The following is a 17,011-nucleotide window of genomic DNA, read 5'->3' as shown; positions in this document are numbered from 1 at the left end:
ATCAGACCATCAGGCGTCTCGATTAAATGTCAGACTGTCTTTTCAATAAAAACCATGAAATCGTTTAGTTGAATCCACCGTGAGAGAGCTTCTGCATCCTCAAAGAGAGGATGTGTAATGCCCGGGAGGAGCAAGCTGCTTCCCAACGTGCTATTAAACCTTGAAATGGCAGTGGGTTTTGTTCACCTCACAGCCTCTATTTATCATTTTTTCATGCCTTGATTGTGGAACTGTTTGTTTTTTTTTTTTTAATTTACGTGAAGTAGAAACAGTTTTCTACAGAAAATCCACTCACTGTGTGTTACTAAGCAAGAAAACTTTGAGCACTGCAAGTGGCTCAAATTCCCTTTCAGTGTTCTGTTGTTCATCTCCTCTTTCTCTGAAATGAGCACTTCCCTTTTCTTCCTCCATCTACATTCCTCGGAAGCTGTCATATTTTACACAGGGTAACCGCAAACCTAATCAGTGCCTCCATGTGGAAAAAAAGTTGTGTGTGTGTATGTTCATTCATAGATACAAAGAACAGATTGGCGATTGCCAGAAATGGAGGGTTGGGAGGTGAAATGAGTGAAGGGTGTCAAAGGCACAAATTTCTAATTATAAAATAAATAAGTTGTGGAGCACCTGGGTGGCTCATCCGGTTGAGCATCTGACTGTTGATGTCGACCCAGGTCGTGATTCCAGGGTGGTGGGGTCAAGCCCCATGTTGGGCTCTACACTGAGTATGGAGCCTGCTTAAGATTCTCTCCCCATCTCTCTCTTTCTCTCTCTCTCTCTGTCTCTCTTTCTCTTTCTCTCTCCCTCTGCCCCTCTCCCCCACTTGTGTGCTCTCTAAGATAAAAATAAATAAATAAATAAATAAGTAAATAAGTGATGAGGATATAATATACAGCATGGTGACTATAGTTAATAATACTGTATTGTATATTTGAAAGTTGCTAAGAGAGTAGATCTTAAAAGTTCTTATCACAAGGAAGAATTATTGTCATAACTATGTATAGTGACAGAATTATTGGAGTGATCATTTCACAGTATTACAAATATCATATCATTACAACATCTGAAACTAGTATAATGTTATATGTCAATTATACCTCCATTTATAAAAGTGCTGAGCCCAGTGGGTACCCAGCTTGGAAAAACCCATTGTCTGAAGGAAGCAAAGGGCATTTTTTCTTCTAGGATGATGCCTATCCCAGGTTACTGTCTTGGTGAGCAGAGAATGGGCTTTGTTTCAATCCCTACATGCCCCTTGGGTAGGCACCTTTGTAAAGCACACACACTGCCCAGCTGCACGTGTCAACTCTTACAGGTTCATACATGATATGAATGGTCCACATGTGGCTTCTTATATATGCCAGACCAATCAGAGCCCTTCTGTGGAATTTTTTCCAACTAGACCGAATAGAGTCAGACTCTGTTGGTGAAAGTCAAAAGATGAATTTCATGAGGTATCAGTGACTGGGATTTCTACCATTTGAAAAAAAGCTATTGGTAGTAAGAAAGAATGATGCCAACATGCACAAAGAAATAAGAGAAAAAGAGGGCAAGCATTCAACCAGCCCTGAAGTTACTGTTTCCAGAAACGCCCGCGACCAGCAGCATCCTGCCCTTATCATGGGTGGGTGGTTTGGTTGTTCAGCCCTCCCTTGGATTCTATGAGTCAATAGACAACCCTTTTGCTTAACTTCTTTGAGCTGGGTTTGCATCATGGCAGCTTAAGGGTCATGAAAAAAATGCAACAGTACTGCAAAGAGCAGCCATATATCATGGCAGCCGATGTTTCCAAAGGTGGCTCCGTCTTGCAGAGATCAGTCTCTGACCAGCCATGGAGGAGGTAACTACAACCTAGACACAGAGAGGTGTGTGCTTGTTAAATGATTAAGAAGTGACAATTCCCTATTTCTATCTGGATGACCTTATGTAAGTCTTGAGACCTCTGTTTCTACATCTGTAAAAAGGGAATTTTAATAGTTTCCATCTCATAGATTTGTTGACAAGATTAGAGGTAACAACACGTGTAAGTATTTGGGATAGTGCCTGGCACTCGATAAAGGTTAGATATGATTATTATTCTTTTATTATTTCCAGTGTCAGAATGGTTCTTGACATAGGATAGGCACTAGTAAGAGTTACAATGGATAGAAAACCTCATTTTAACCCTAACTCCACAGCTAACATTCTTTGACCTTAGGTAAGGTATTTTTTTGATCCTCAATCTCCTCGTATATAAATGGGAAAAATAATATTTTTTTGCAGGTTCATTGAAAGATAACATGAAATAGCGTGTATGAACAAATTTTATAAACTCTAAACTCTACCCAACTATAAAAGATGAATGATTAGAAAGATGAATCTGTTTGCTTCTTTTCAAAGATGTTAAGATACCAGTATTTTAATAACTAAAAAAGAAGTGAGATTTTGAAAACTAACATTCATTTTAGATGCCATAGGTACTATATGTTCTAAAAATAGAAACTTTTTGCTACATTAGAATCAATAAAACTATTTTTTTAATGTTTGTTTATTTATTTATTTATTTATTTATTTATTTATTTTGAGAGGGAGAGCGGGAGCCAGCGAGGAAGGGGCAGAGAGAGAGAGGGAGAGAGAGAATCCCAAGCAGGCTCCACTCCCACTGCCAGAGCCCAAAGCAAAGCCCAACAGGGGCTTGATCTCAGGACTGTGAGATCATGACCTGACCTGAAATCAAGAGTCAGACACTTAACTGACTGAGCCACCCAGGTACCCCTCAATAAAACTATTTTAATTTTCATTTGAAAAAAATGTGTCCTTTAAACATTTGTCCTTTTCTTGAATTTGCCCACATGCAAAAATCTTGCTTTCCCTTCATGAGACACTGTTGGAGAAATTTGAGGATATTCCAAGCTCAGCCTGGGAAAATAGCAATTTTAAAATTACAAGTCAAATTTTGGCATGATGTTTAAAACATTAGCCTGCATACAACAAAAGAAGCTTCAAATCATACCATCTGTTTGTTGTTGTTGTTGTTGTTTTTTGCACACTAGTATTTGATAAGTGGAGATTTAAAAAATAAAAGTGAATACAATCATCTCTGGACTGTTTCAGTGAAAGAGCAGCCTGACCAAAAAAAAAAATCTATTGTTTTTATAGCAAGTTTGCAGAAGATGTTCAGCAGAATAAATTCAAGTTAAAGAATAAAATTGTGTGACAAAAAATTTTGAGAATAGACAAGTTGAACACAGCACTACAACATCCCATTTCTCTTTTAATTTAGAACATCACCATCTGTTTCCATCACACACCCCTCCCCTCTTAACCTGAACATTTGCAAGGAAGGAACTAGAAGGTGGAAGGGACTAGAGAAAGCCCGGGTTTCTGACTCAGCCATTTTCAAGCATGGTCACAGATCTGCTCAGAGTAGCTCCTTGGTGATGTGGTCCCAAGGTTGTGGCAGACACTATTGACTGCCTTCCAGCAACACTTTCCTTTGCTTCCTTGCTAACAAAATCTCAATTTGTTCCAGTTCTCGATATGCCTAGCCCTGGGGAAAACTTGTGATTGGTCTGTCAACTCCTTGCTACTACAGGTGGTGGAAATGACCCAGTTCCGGCCAATGTGCGATAAGAGGAGTCTGCTGGGGAGCTTTGAGACAGTCTCCCATCAGACAAAGGGGGAAAGGCCCATGAGGACAACCCTTCTGTCTTTGAACACTTAGGTGAAGATAAGATGCTTGGAGCTGCTGCAGACCTTTGGGAAGGTATGATGGGAAGACAAGTCCATCAGAGACACTGACTCAGTGGCTGAGCCATGTTGAGCTGCTGACCCACTCCGGAAACTCACATCTCTGGACTTCTTGTTACCTGGGTAATTAAATGACTTTATTGGATAAAATGCTGTTAGGTGTTTTGTTACTTATAAGGAAAATCACCCTAACTGATAATAGGGTCTTCCACAAAAAAAAATTTCACCCCCTGCTTTTCCTCCCTTCTGCCCCATAATATCCACACAAATACTAAGCTGTGCATTTAGAAGCAAAGAATGTCAGAATTGAAAGGTACTCTACATCTCCAATTAACATGATAAAGTAAGAAGTTCAGAAGTGATTCCCCTTGTTTAAAGAGTTGAGCCATGATAGGGCAAATGCCTTAGGGAAAGGAGAAACATACCTAAATCACCTGAACTTTGGTGTGAGTCACGGTTTCAAAATGATTTCCTAGGAGTAGATTTGTCTGTGGACAGAGAATATTAAACACTAGGAAAGTGTGAGGAGATTATCTTTAAGAAACAGAATCTGGAGGCTTCAAGATCAATGTCTTCTTCAATTTTTGTATGGCCAGACCTTAAGAAAGTTTTTCCACATGTGAGATGAAGAATGCATTTTTCCAAGTTGCTTTCCAGAAATATACAACGAGAATTTCCTCCAGAAGGCATGAGGGCTCTGGCCTCACCACACCCGTGGTGTGCTAGACCCCTATCTGGTCCTTAGCAACACAGAGGTTATTAAGTTCATATAACCCTTTGAAAGAGGTTTTAAACAAACAAACAAACAAACAAACAAACAAACAGCTAAAATAAATACTACTAGGAGCATCAGAGACCAGTTTCCAAAGCTGCAAACATTTCTGAACTCGTGCAATCCAATTCTACAATAGCCCTGTAGATGCAACCCGACCAATCTAGTCATCTGAGTTGTTGGCTTAGAAGATTTTCCTTGAAATTTTGACAATTCTTTCTTCCATTTTTTGCCTCAAACTTTTAGGAAAACAGAGATTATTTTGATCAGAGAGAATATATTCTTTTAATTTAATTATAAAAACAATACATGTTTACATGCATGCCTGTCCTCTACAGCGCACATCCCTAGCTCTGTTTAACAAGGTACGCAGATCATAGTAGGTGCTCAGTAAATATGTGTGACCTATGCCTGAAGAAATGCAGAAAACTTGCAAAAAGCATAAAAACAGAACTTTAGAGAAACTCCTTATTCTATACATTTATTTGTAGACAGTCAAATCTTGTTCCACAAATATGTGGGGTTTTTTTCATGTTTTTACTTGTCTTTGAAGAGAGAAAGCATGAGTGAAGGAGGGGCAGAGAGAGGGCAGGGACAGAGGATCAGAAGCAGGCTCTGTGCTGACAGCAGCGAGTGACTGATGTAGGGCTTGAACTCACAAACTGTGAGATCGTGACTTGAGCCAGAGCTGGTCACTCAACCGACTGAGCCACCCAGGTGCCCCCACAAACATTTTTTCTCTATATATTTTAAATCGTCTTATTTCTTTTTTCAATAAAGGGGAATCCTATTATAGTTGTTGTTTTCTGAAAATGCTGGTCTCTCTGGAAAATTTCGACTGTACTATCCTCTACTATTAAAAGGAACAGAAGGAATGTAAACTGCTCCCACAAGCTTACACATGTGATGGAGACAAATCTAAGTTTTCTGGCTACCACTATAAGTTTCCCTACTCCACTAGGTAGGTCAGTCTAAGACATTTGGTAGAGTTTTATAGTTCAACTAGAACAATTTCAAAAGCTGATGTAATCAGAGTAAGTAAATAATAAATGTTCTCCTTCATTTGCCGTTACATGGGGTAAACGGAAGTCATAGCATATTTACTTTGCTCACTTGAAGAGTGATTTATGCACTGATGTTACCAACCTTGTTTCTGGGGCTGATAGCATTATACATGCAGCTCAGGAAGTAAATGAGGAGCCTGTCATTGAAACTTCCCAAAACTGTCCTCATTAGCAACATGAGTTAGCAAATACGATATTGATGCTGCTGTACCAATTCCAGCTTGGGCACACGCTATTCTAGTACATCGTCTCCTGCAGACCCTCTGTGTGGTCAGGGCAGAAACACTAGGAGGAAATCATTTAGAATTTAATTTTAAGATTCTTTAGGCAGACCATTATAAAATTTTATTGCAGCCATCAACAGGGAGCCACAAAGGGATACAACAGGACTTGAGTTCAAATTACGGTCCATTTCTGATCATGTATGCCCACATTACTTGCACACTGGATTGTCCTTACCCTTGGCAAAATTGTCCTGGAAAAAACAGGAAAATAAGGATAGTTTGTCTTAAGTTCCAGTTTCCCCATCTAGCATTCATTCAACAAATATGTATCCTTTTAGGTGAGGGGGACCCTGCAGACCACAAAGCAGACTGCCTGTGCTCAGGGGTCTTTGTTTGTTAGGCAGGAACCATAAACAAATCAATAAGAAATACATAATATGATACTGAATAACCATAAATGCTACAATGAAGAATAAAGGAGGGTAAGGGGATGGGAGTGATATTTCAGATAGGGTTCTCAAGGGGAGAGGTGACTCTGAGCGGGAAAGCAGATAAACTGAGGAAGCAGCTGCCTAGAGGAAGCATTCCAGGCTAATGGAACAGCAAGAACAAAGGACCTGATGCAGGTCCTCAGTTGGCATATAAGAACCAGCAAAGAAGCAGTGTGATAAGCAGAGTGAGCCAGGGGTCAGGTCTGTGAACTAGGTTCAGAGAGATAGCCAGGGACACAATCATGCAGGGCTTGGAGGTCCCAGAGAAGACTCTGGGTTGGTTCTAAACGCCAGTGATGTGACTGGAGGTTATTGCAAGACAGTGACACGATCCAATGTGCCTTTTAAAAGAATGCTCTGGCTGCAGTTTGGAGACTAGATGGAGGTGTGGGGTGCAAGGAGGAGGAGGAGGCTGAAACTAGAAATAGGAAAACCAGTTAGGGGATTATTACAGAAATCTTCCAGAGACAGGATTTCTGGTTGGGTTAGATATGGAGTGGAAACGAAAGAGAAAAATGCAGAATGACTGGTTAAAAGCCTCACCAACTGAGTAGTACTATCAGTAAAGAAAAAAAAAAAACAGGGGGCCAATTTTGAACATAAGTGTGAAACTATAAGAAAATCCCTCTTGATGGGGATGTGTATTGTAGATGTGCACGCTGGACCCAGCTATTACCAAAAAAATACATTAAGGGTGGAAAGGCCCAGTTAAGATGATCTCATATGCCCTTATGAGGCCTTATAGTGTGGGGTCCTCAGAGATTTGAGGGACCGATGCCACATCTGCTATCAGAGATGGCAGAGAGGTGGGGGACACATGTACCCACCATCGTACAACAGCACAGCACCCAGAAAAGGAGATTGTTGTGAAGGAAGACAAAGTGACTGTCAGGCATTCTAGTAACCCCAGAACATCAAGATCAGTTACGTAGTCTGGGAGACCGGAAAGGAAGGCAAACCAGAGAACATCGCACGCTGGATTCTACCTTATTCATACTGAACAATGTGTGCTTTTCGCATCCTACTGTTGATGCCCTACTGAGGCTACTGAAACCATTGCTGTGGTTAGAGGCCCTGACTAAGGAGATGTTCTCGGATAACTCATGGCGAAACATTAACTTCAGCAAGGATGGACAGAAGGGCACCCCTAGAAATAGGTCCTCAGGGATGTGCTCAAGTTAAAATGAGGGGATGTTGTAGGAGGAGCAAAGAAACCATGAACTGAAGATGAAGAATGTGTGGACCTTGATAAAGAGAGATTCCCTGCTGGTTTGGAGGGGCCAAAAGGAAGGATTGTACAAGCTGAACAGATCAGTCTTTGTCTGAAGCTGTGTCAGTGGGAAAAAAAATTGCTGCAAAGTCAAGGCTAAGAAAAGATCTGCAATCGAGATTGATGTAGATGATGATATGGCTGCCCCGAAACAGAGGCTCTGGGGGGATGTTGAGGTAACTATGGCCCAAGATATATCATCAGCAGAATTGGAGGTAGGATCAGAAATACAGTAAACTGTTTCCAAGAATACTTTTGCAATTCTTCAATCTGTAAAGGCCAGAGAAGAATGAAATATACCTGATCCCAAATATAGTATCTGTAGATCCCATGTTGTATACCAAATAGCCTGTCTCAGCTGCCTATAACAGATATGACCAGGAGACGTTCAAAGGAAAAGAAGAAATGGAAGTCTTCCAAAATGATGTTATGGTACCTACCAGGGAAGACCACTGAAATCTGTAACAGAGGATGACTCATCTGCCCGTAAGACCCAGACTCCTGAACACAGCCAGTTCTGAGACCGGTTTCTCAAATCAGGCTTCCACCAAACGAGACAAAAGAATCTTTAGCACCCATGATCATAAATTAAGCACCTACTACCTCTTTAAACACCATGCTTAATGCAAAAGACCTTCTACAGTCTCTGAATTTGTCACATCAGGTGAAAAGGAAAACAAGGCAGCCAATGAGAAAATGAAACTATGATTCCGAGTAGAAAAGAGCAGATGCAGCCAAAGGGCTGAGTTCCTTATAGAGTAGCAGTTCACTTAAGTGAACCCTTAAGCAGCCGGCTCCTTAAGCACATGCCTCAAGAGTCGGGGGCACCAGGTTGTACCATTTGTCATACAGGGTCCTGTCTGGCAGTCCAAAGATTGGCCATGGCTTTTGCCTGACGGATCACCAGTTGAAATATTTGTCAAATTTAAAGAATTTTGTCTCAACTATGATGAAATTTGTCTAGATCTAAATGTCCAGCAATAGAATGAAACAGTGTTAGAACTCAGTTATCACAGTGGCACCTGGATGGCTCAGCCGGTTAAGCGTCTGACTTCAGCTCAGGTCATAAACTCTTGGTTCGTGAGTTCAAGCTCCACGTCTGGCTCTGTGCTAACAGCTCAGAGCCTGGAACCTGCTTTGGATTTTGTGTCTCCCTCTGTCTCTGTTCCTCCCCCGTTTGCACTCTGTCTCTCTCCCTCTCAAAAATAAATAAAGATTTGAAAAAACTTAAAAAAGAGAACTCAGTTATCACAAAATTTCTTTGGATAGATCAGTTTTCTTAGAGCTCTAAGAAACATTGATAGCTACGTGGTAAAACATACAGCACACTTGAGATTCTGAATTTTCTCCTGTTTCTGGAATTTGGATCAAGACACATGGATATATCTTGACCTAAAGGCTGAGTGAGGCTCAAGCTTTATGAATTTACCAAAACTTACAAATGAAGGTCACAGATTGATCTTTTAACAAGACCTTATTTAATGCTTTGAGGAGAACCCTGATTAATATACTTATGTTCTGTGGTTTTTATCTTTTCCTGTGGTGTCCTCCCAACTCCTGAATTTCTTCTCTATTTCTTCATCTGCTAGAAGGCCCTCCTCTCCCTCCCACTCCTGTGTTCAGGGAGCGACATATAGCAGAACCCCCTGCCACGCTTCCAGCTATGTGATGCTACTGCTAATCGAAGTGCAGGTTGAAAAACAAGATATTATTTGTTATTTCTCATTGTAAGTTTTGTAATTACCACGACTGCTGTTTAGAACACGTTGGAACTACCACTAGTCTGAAGCCCAACCTCTGAATGATGTGTGTCTAATCACAGAATGGAGTGGCAGTGTTGTAAATGTCACCCCACTCTGCTGCTCTGATATATGCCCTCATTAAAGTTGAGGAGAAGAAATTTAAATACCAGGGTTGAGCTCCTGAGCAATCATGCCATTTCTGTTGATCACCTAATGAAAATTTATGGCATTTAACAGCGAAGAGATAAGTTTACCTGGGGATGCTAGCTTCCATTTCCAGAAAAGGCCTTCCACCACACTTGCCCTTACAGTGTGTTTTAAGATTCTCCTAATTGCAGAAAGCACTGTAGGACCGAGGAGAGGTTGGGCACTTTAGTTCTGCAATTTTATTACCAATGATACACATAAAATTTAGATACTGGTAAGCATCATGAGAACCCTGAAAATTGAAACGTAGAGGCCAAAGTAAAGGCAAACTTTGCTTGATCTGTTTTAGACTATGCCTATACTATTTTCCTAGGGTCCCACAGATGTGATGTTTAATAACAACTATTAAAAAAAGCAAATATGGAGTATAAATATGAGCATAGAAACAGCCACACAGTGAAAAACCATTAACACCTTAAAAAGAAGCAGAGAGAGACATGTATCACATATTTGAAGTGGGTGAGAATTATGTCATCCCCAGAATCCAATTTGTGAGAGGAAATAAATATTCCCAGGAAGCCACAGGAACTCTTTCTAGTGGGGTGATTGTGGACTGCAACAGCACCCACTGCCTGTGCTGCGCATTGCTTGGCCTTTCTGGTTTGGCGTGGGCCCGTGGGACAGGGGGTGCAGGTGGCTGACGCCACGCTGCTCTTGTCTATGCTCTTTGTTCAATAGACTGGGTCTGTGGTCTCCTTCTCGGCTGAATCTGTAGAAGTGTGGCAAGCCAACCTGGTAGTGTTGTAAGTGGCCGCGCTGCCCCTTAGTGACTGTTTGCTTCAAGGAAAGCCTGACCAACAATAGATTAAGAAAAGGAGAATGTTCAGAGCGCCTGGGTGGCTCAGTCACTTGAGCATCTGACTCTTGATTTCGTCTCTGGTCATGATCTCACAGTTTGTTGAGTTCAAGCCCTGAGTTTGGGTCTTCACTGAGTGCAGAGCCTGCTTGGGATTCTCTTTCTCTCCCTCTCTCTCTGCCCCTCCTATTTTCTCTGTCTTTCTCTCTCTTTCAAAAGACAGAAAAGAAAAGAAGAGAAAAGCAAAGAAAAGCAAAGCAAAGCAAAGAGAAGAAAAGAAAAAGAAAAGTTTATTTTCCTCCACTGGACATAGGCAACTGCCATGTTAAGTCAGCAACATGTCTGTGCAAAAATTCTTCAGGCTTCTTGGCCAAAGGATGGCTGCTGTGGTTCTAGGCATCACATCTTATTTCAAGGCAGGTTGAAGCAGTGAAAGCAGATCAACTATCTGCCTGGTTTTATTTTTTCAGGAAAGCAAAGCTTTCTCAAAACCTGCCCCCCCCTTTCTTCTGTGTATTATTGACCCTAACAGGGTCACACCACCCTGGGCTTAAGGGAGACGAGATATCCAGTTTTGAAAGAAAAGAACTAGATTGGTATGATTGGTCCAGACTAGACCAGATTAGTCACAATACACTCCTGAGCTGCTTCCCTGCCTCTCTGCACTGGACAGGAGTTCCATAGGGGAGACACAAAGGGAGGATAGTTTGGGTGGACAACAGTTGTGCCTGCCACTTGAACTAATGTAGCAAGTCCTAGCTTCCCAGCTCCCAAAGACCAGTCAGTAGCTGACCCCATTCTTCCCTTGCTTGCATGTCAATTGTATCTCATACTTGAACTGGCAAATGAAGAGACGATTGGGGGTATTACGAAAACAACTTCCAGTTCTGCAGAAACCGTAAGACTAACCTAAAAGAAAAAACTATTAGAGTTGTCACAATCAAGAATTTAAGATACACCAGTTTCTGAAATCCTTCTCTTTTCTTTATTCTAGAGGTGAAATACCAGACTTAACATCAAATGCTTAGAAGAGAATGACATTAGGTGGACATCTAGAGTCTGAAGCCACCACAAACTTAACTTTGCAGAAAATCAAACATAATAAGTTTCCTTCAAGTAAGAGTACTATATCCTCTCTTAAGAAATAGTTGGGATTATTACTTGTATTTTGGCAAATTGGTACAAGGAAAGGCAACCCATCTGGTCTGGAGGGGAAAGAGTTTTCCAAATGCTAACATTGGACCTACTCCCTCAAGAGCTAGGGTACAGGTATATAAGCCTTGCATTCTCTTTCACCTGTCAAACCCCTACAGATCCCTCAAGACCCTGCTTACCAATAACTTTCTTTACAAAATCTTTCATAGAATTCTCAAAGCTAGTCAAACCATCTGTAGTCTTACAGCCCTTCTTCATATTTCTGATTTAACTCTTACCACTGACTGACACGCTGGAATTATTTACTTAGCCCTGACTAACCAACTAGGTTAGGAACTTATCCAGGGGAGTAGTTTTGTTCCAAACACTTCGGACAAATTGGGAAGCACAGTAGTAAGTTCTCAACATATTTTTACTGAATAAAATTACAAACTTGAATAATTAACAACCTACGACACTGAAGCCCCATATCTTCATTGAAACTCTCAAAAAATTAAAAATGCATTCATGGTCTCCAAAAAGAGATTAGCAAAGTAAAAAGCAAATGCAAACCAAGAAAAATATTTGCAACTCCTATCATGTAAAAATGGTTTATTTTTCTAACATTAAAAACTCCTAAAAAAATTGAGATGAAAAAGATCAACAAGACAAAACATAACCAGGCAAGGACATGGACAGACAGATCACGTAAAAAGAAGTATAAAGGAAACCTTAGGGGAGCTTGGGGGGCCCAGTCGGTCGAGCATCCAACTCTTGATTTGGGCTTAGGTCATGATGTCACTGTTCACGTCGTGAGATGGAGCCCACAAGGAGAATCCCTGCATGGGATTCTCTCTCTCCCTCTCTCTCTGCCCCTCCCCTGCTCCCAACATGAGTACCTGCACATGCACCCTCTCTCGCTCTCTCAAAATAAATAAATTTTAAAAAAATAATAAAGGAAACCTTAAACCAGTGTAAAGATGTTCAATCTTATTCATAACTTTTTAAATGCTAATGAAAACTATACTGGGATGCCATCCTCACCCATCATACTGGCAAACATTCAGAAGTTCAGCAATACCCTCTCTGTTAGTAAAGCTGTAGGGAAATAAGCATTTCTGGTAGAATGCAAATGGCACGGTCCCTAGAAGGGCCATGTGGTGGTAACTATGCAACATTAGAAATGTTTCCTCACTCTAACCCAGATCTCATACTTCTGGAAACTGATCCTACAGAAGTGCCTGCACAGCTACAAGGTGGCATATGCACAAGTGCTATGTTGTGGTATTGACTGTAAGAGCATAAGAAGAGAAGCAGCCCGTTTCCATAAATGGAGGATTGGTGACGTCAACCATGGAACGTCTCACAACAGAATCCATACAGCTGGGAAAGAGTGAGGTTCCCTTCTCTGTTGTGCGGGAGGAAGGCATCCAGGACAGATGGTTGAGTGGAAAGGCAAAATTCACAATAGTGAACACACTGGGATGCCTGTGGTGTCATAAAAGGGAGGGTAAATTTATTTTTGTTTATTTTTTTAAATGTTTACTTTTGAGACAGAAAGAGAGAGTGTGTGTGCACATGAATGGGGGAGGGGCACAGAAAATGAGAGAGAGAGAGAGAGAGAGAGAGAGAGAGAGAATCCCAAGCAGGTTCAGTTCTGCACTATCAGCACAGAGCCCAACATGGGGCTCGATCCTACAAGCTGTGAGATCATGACCAGAGCTGAAATCAAGAGTCAGACACTCAACTGAGTGAGCCACTTAGGCACCCTGTTTTATTTTTGGTTATAATTGCATAAAGTACTGAAGGTGTATACTTCGAGGGGAGGGAAGAGATCAGAGAACAGGGCGGGTAGAGTGGAAGCAGAACTTCTCATCGCATGCCATTCTCATTTTTAAAACCTGTGAATTATTACTTATTCCAAAAATTAAGTCATAATTTTAAAATCTTACATTTTGCACACAGGTTTTGGAGCCAGATTCTAGTCTTTTTATCTCTGCCTCACCTCTTACTACATCAGTGAATTTGGGTAAGCTTCTTAACCTCTCTGAAGAAGATTTTGAGGAGTTGATAAATGCAAAGAAACAAAGCCTAAAACAGTAAGTTTTGTGTAAGTTTTGGCTGTTATTAATACTGTATTTAATAATAATAATGTTGAAGAACTCTGGGTAATGCTTTTGTGATAAGATTTCCGGAATCGTCCTAATATTCCCGTGTGACAATGGAGTACTACGTGGCAATGAGAAAGAATGAAATATGGCCCTTTGTAGCAACGTGGATGGAACTGGAGAGTGTTATGCTAAGTGAAATAAGCCATACAGAGAAAGACAGATACCATATGTTTTCACTCTTATGTGGATCCTGAGAAACTTAACAGGAACCCATGGGGGAGGGGAAGGAAAAAAAAGAAAAAAAAAAGAGGTTAGAGTGGGAGAGAGCCAAAGCATAAGAGACTCTTAAAAACTGAGAACAAACTGACGGCTGATGGAGGATGGGGGTGGGTGGGTGATGGGTATTGAGGAGGGCACCTTTTGGGATGAGCACTGGGTGTTGTATGGAAACCAATTTGACAATTAATTTCATATAATAAAAAAAAATATTCCCGTGTGATAGGTATACTCTGTTTCTCTTTTCAAAGATAATAAAATGAATGCCAGGAGAAATAGTGATTAATCCAAGAGGGCACTGAGTCAGAGCCAAGTACCAATGCAGGAGCTGACACCTGGGTACTGCCATCTCATTCCACGTCACACATATGGGAACAGTATGAGACCAGTGCATTGATTTCTATTCCTTTCTACCAAGTCAGAGAATATAATACATCTGATTTTGAGGTATTAGGAATGTGCAAACCGTTTCAAGATGAGCAAGACATCTGCAAAACAGAGCCCCTGAAAGTAACTGCTACAATTCTTGATGAAATCTTCCTACTAATTTTCTAGTTGCCCAGAAAACAGGGGTTACCACGAGGCTGGGAGTTTCTAAGGAGAAACTTTAACTACAGGCAACAGGTTCAGCTGTAATGCTTGTGTTTACAGTGCTGAACATGCCCACCCTCTGATTGTCTATTTTTAAAAATAAGAATTGCTAATGCCAAAATGATAGAATTAGCTGGGCACTGTCAGATCATTTGTCAGCCCCCTTTGGATGGCTCAGTTTGCCTTCTTCTGTGGAAAATGAATATCTACAGGACATTTTGCTATTTGAATTATCAGATATATCAGATAACACCGATTCAAAACAGTACAAAGAAACATTTCAGGTTTTCTTTCTAATCAAAAAACGAAGCCTAACACATGGTGAAGAAATTGTGCCCCCTGCTGATTTAATTTAATATCAATGTCATCATCTTAAAAAAATTTTTTTTGAAACCTCCAGGACTGCAGGAGAATGCTTGTGTCTTCAAGGTCAGTAATTTTAGTGTCCTCTCGGATTCTAAGGCAGCCTCTGTCAGCAATTAAGAGCTCTTTTCTTGATATCGACCTTGGAGGAAAAGGAATCAAAAGAGGAATACTTCCTTTTGTGAGCCATATAAGAACCTTCTCAGTATTCCTCATACCTTTGTCGCCTCTGAATGGGAGAAGCAGGCAAGACAAAAAGCTTAGGGAGACGTGTGGGCTGATGGTGAGCACAGCCCCTTGTGATTACTTTCACTTTTATTAGGACACAAAGGACGTTAGAACTCCGTTCCAACTATCAGGAGAAATAAAAATGCTCCTTGTGATTGATTGAGTTTATTCAGTCTGAGAATACTATCATTGCCGTGAATAGCAATCATGATCATACATTCAAGGCGACTGGAAGTCATTTTTTTAATTTGGTATGAACGACCTCTTCAGATTCTAAATGTGTCCTTTGAAAGGGCTCCAGCCCTGGACAAAATAGTGAACTATAAACGTAGCAACTGCAGCCCAACCCTCCCCTCTTCTGGGATCCTCATATTTGTCTTGATGTCTTGGGCCCTTACTTGCCTATTACCTTTCAACCTGAACTTTCGATCTATTTCCTTTTCTGGTCTGGTACTAATTTCCAAAAGTGGCCAAGCAATCCTTCAGGAAGTTTTCATTGACAGAGCTTATACTCTTCTCTGCAATGAACGGAATGTTTATGGCCTCCCCAAATCCATAGGATGAAGCCCTAACCCCACTGCTATGGTATTTGGAGGTGAGGCCTTTGGAAGTTTAATCAGGTTTAGATAAGATCATGAGAAGGGAGATCACATGATGTGACTGACGCCTTTACAAGGGCACATGGAGAACAGAAAGCTTTCCCTCCACCATTTTAGGATACAGTAGGGTAGCCTTCTGCAAATCAGGGAGAAGGTCCTCACCAAGAACCCAACCATTCTGTCACTCTGATCTTGGATTTCCAGCCTCCTGAACTGTAAGAAATAATTGACTATGGTTTGAGCCCCCCCCCCCCCCCCCCCCCCCCGGTACTATTTTGTTATGGCGGCCTGAGCTAAGACATTCTCTCAAAGGAACACATCTTTAGGAGAAAGTCCTGAACTTAGAAAGGACTTCAATGGCGCATCCACCCTTGGAGAAGACAATGCAGGAGGTGTTTGGAGTAGAGGGCAGCTCCTCATGCCTCTCCCAGCAGAGGCCATGGGCCACATCACTGCTTTTCTGCAACTGTGAAGAAAGCAACATTTTCCAGTCCAAAGGATGTAAAATTTTGTTCTAGATTCAAGTAACACGTAAGTAGGAAAAATTGTCTCCCTCCCCCCGCCCCCATCCCTTAGAAGGACTTTCAGTCTTCCCAGGGTCCCTTTGTTCTTTAATTATGGTTGCCAGATTTAGCGAAGAAAAAGTACAGGAGACTCAGTTAAATCTCCATTTAAGACAATAATTTATCATTTACATTTATTGTTTATCTGAAATTCAAATTTAACTGGAGTCCAGCATTTCATGTGGCGACCCATCTTTGATTTCACTGCTTTGTTTTCCAGGGCATTCTAAATCCCCCCTGAGCTACTACTAAGCCAGAAGGGGAAGGAGGCCCAGGTCACCGCCGCCGCTGTGTCGGGCGCTGGCTCCCTCTAGCGGCCGTCAGGGACCTCTCACGCGCCGAGGAGGTGCCCTCTGAGCAGCGGCTACCCTGCGCCGGGGCCTGGGAGAAGCTCAGACACCACACCCTCAGGGGCGTTCTCCAAGCAGTGGGGAAAGCGCCCAAGTTCAAAGCGGGCTAAACTTAGATCCATTACACACCACCCCCCACCACCCGGGCTACAGGAAAGTAGCCCTGTTCCCATTAGCAAAAATGGAGTTTCTTTTGTTTCCATTCAAAGTACAATAGAAAAATCTCTCTAGAACAACCTAAGCTGTTGGTTAATGTCTAACCCAGCGCTGCACTCCATCACTAATGACCGACTGATAGCTGTCACTGCGTCCTGAAGGGAAGTCTAAGGCCTTCTCCCCACTAACCCCAAATGCTTTATCAGGAGTATTTATTGAGACAGCAAGCTCCAAGAAGGTGGAGACACTTAACCGGTCTTCTGTAATGTGCCTAACACCCAGTAAATATGTTTCATTGAAATATGTTTCACATTGTAGCACACTAGTGGCTTTGAATTAAAAGTAAAG

General features: G+C 41.5%; 1 pseudogene; it reads left to right on the top strand.

Annotated features, from left to right (window-relative positions):
- LOC109263236 (parafibromin-like) overlaps positions 1-10,243 on the top strand; it is a 110,931-nt pseudogene extending 100,688 nt beyond the window's left edge.
- Positions 10,244-17,011: the final 6,768 nt, after the last annotated feature.

Source organism: Panthera pardus, unplaced genomic scaffold, assembly GCF_024362965.1.
Source record: "Panthera pardus isolate Hobbes unplaced genomic scaffold, ASM2436296v1 HiC_scaffold_17, whole genome shotgun sequence".
In the NCBI taxonomy this organism is placed as follows: Eukaryota; Metazoa; Chordata; class Mammalia; order Carnivora; family Felidae; genus Panthera; species Panthera pardus.
Note: the sequence above shows the minus strand (reverse complement) of the source record. Positions and strands in the feature narration are given on the sequence as shown.